Raw genomic sequence first — 2747 nt, forward strand, 5'->3', positions numbered from 1 at the left:
ACGTTCTTATTGATTTATTGCAATTCAGCTCAAAGAATGATTTTTTTATATAAAAGCTTTGATTCTTTTCTGGATAGTTTAATAATTTCTAGCTCTTAAAAAAAATGTAAGAGTCTTTTAATTACTCTCTTTTATTAATCTAATTACAGTAAGACAAAGTTTATCATATATTTCATTTTTAAATATCCTGGATAAGACAATGTAGCACACATTCAGCATATACCAATTAATTTAAAAGAACATTTGTTAATTTTACTTTTAGCAAATGGTAATTATTTACATGATGTGGTTTTAAAGTTACATTTTAATTCTCTCAAGCAATTCTGGTGGTCAGATCTGTGGACTGTCATGCTTCCTTTTATTCCAAGAAAAAACTTCCATGTAAGTGGATTAGTAATGTTTAGGGCATCGTCTGGGAAGAATCGGAAAAGCACCTGACGCTAGCCCACTGACCTGAGTGGCATCATTTGAACTCATCTAAGCGGGAGAAGGGTTGAGACCTTGCACAATACAGACATGTGTGGCAGCCAGGCATTTTACACACCTGCAGAGCAATTGTTAACACCGATACTTTCAGATACTTTTGCAATATCGAATTTTTATTTGGCTGTGTCATATGCATGGGTTGCAGCCCTGGTAAATGTATTTCTTTTCTTTAAGTTGTCTGGATAACTGTGTCTCACTGTTTCCAGTATTTCTAATACATTGTGGTAATTAGATCTGGTAATGCACATACTGATGTACTGTTATTTACTTTAACACAACTGGCAAATTTTTCAGCATGATTACTTAAGGGATAATCGTTCAATCATTAAAAATGCAAATTTTTGCAGTGTCAGCAATTTTTTGTTAGACAAGGAAGAGATTGTTCTCATTTATTGTATTTTTCTATTTTGATTTGGAGTTTAACGCACTTGTTGTCAATATCAGCATCCGATTGTGTCACCTTATAAAATGTTGGTACTTGCTGGACTGATGTGTTCAGGGGCAGTTATTGACTCATCAGTAAAGTAACAGAAATAAATAGGGCACACTTATTTATGCCAGCTACAGATCACAGGCAATAAATCAGCTTTGAAAGCAAGTACAAATCACTCTAAATTTGTTGGTCTAAATATTAAAATGCTAACACATGCCTCCTTTATCATATGAGTCTTGAACAAGCGGTATGATCTGCTTGATTCAGCAAGAAGAGTATATAAACCTGCAATATTACATACTCCTAGGGAATACAAAAAAGTGCATTTTAGTTTGATGCATTTTTGTGTGGGAACACAGTACACTGTGTCTGAGTATTTAAATGTCCTTTGTGCTGCTTGAAAACAACTTTTTCCTCACATATTCTGCCCTTATGCTTCCTACCAGCTGGGGTAGAATTTATGAACACGACCTGCAGAAAGCCTGTGGAAATGTCTCTAACAGTGAACATTTAGAATCAGCAAATGTTCTAATTGGTCATTTCATGGGAGTATGTAGCCAGTGTAATTAGACATTGTTTATATTAGCAGTGTATTGGGTAACATGAAATGACTAGGTGATCCTTTCTGGCCTAATGTTATTAACTAAACAAAGTTAGACTCTTTATCACGGTTACATCGGATTAAAAATGACTGGAACTAATATACGTGCAGTTGACAAAATAACTAGCCTTCTTAGTTCCAATTAGTTCTCAATTAAATTGTATCAGCAGTGGTGTCAGACTCACAGCTACACTAAATTGTCTTTGAATCTATGTGATTCCTTTAGTTCTCCCTCTTGCCAGTAAGAAAGTTTCAGACATGAAAGTGTTAACAGCTCTTTTGAAATTACTCCTATTTAAGAAGAAAAATCATATTACTTTCCTAATCTTTCTAATTCTATTCTCATAAGATGATCTTGGATTTGTTCCTTTAGCACAGACTCTTTAGTGCAGTCCTGATTTCTGTATTAATGAATTGAGAAGATGACATCAGGCTCTTAGGTAAGTGCTATAAACTCAGTCATATGATTTTTATAGTAAGATATCATGTGTAAAAAACCCCAATATTTTGTCCTTTCTTACATCAATGTTTCTTTGAAAAGTAATAGTTGGATGTTATGTAGGTAGCACACAAAAGACCGTGTAGTAGTTTGTAATTTACCTTTTGATCATCACAAGAAAAATTTCTACTGGGAAATGAAAGCCAAACATAATTCACTAAAATTACACTGAATGCCCTCTAATCAATACAGATAAATCTCGAGTTTGTTGTTAAATCGATCCTCTCCTTTATAGAGATATACTGTCTTGATTGTTTTAGGGATAATTATTTCACAGGGAATTTTTACGATGATTAGTAGAAACGAGACAACAGTAAACTTGACTCGGAGCCATTGAATTACTGTGCTGCGGAGTGCATTTGTCTCTTCCAGTTTGAAGCTCGGTGATATCAATACTGATTTATATCATTTCATGCAATGATGTTTTCTTGAGAGAAATGAAGTGAAGCTGATTTCATTTCAGAAATGAACAGCCTCTGTGTTTGTTTTTCTTTTACAAAATTGTCAGCTCTTGCCAATATAAATACTCACTGATGCAGACTTTCCCTTCCTGCTTTTATCACTTAGGCTGATTCCTTGACATACATCATATTGAAAAAGTCCAGATAAACTTTGGAGAAATAAAAAAAATGTTTAGACTAGAAAGGCAAAGGTTGAACTAAAGGATTACTTAAAGTGGTGTTACTGAACTACTTCTATACATAAGAAAATGCAATTTAAATATCAAA

Source organism: Buteo buteo, chromosome 28 (assembly GCF_964188355.1).
Source record: "Buteo buteo chromosome 28, bButBut1.hap1.1, whole genome shotgun sequence".
NCBI classification, from domain to species: Eukaryota; Metazoa; Chordata; class Aves; order Accipitriformes; family Accipitridae; genus Buteo; species Buteo buteo.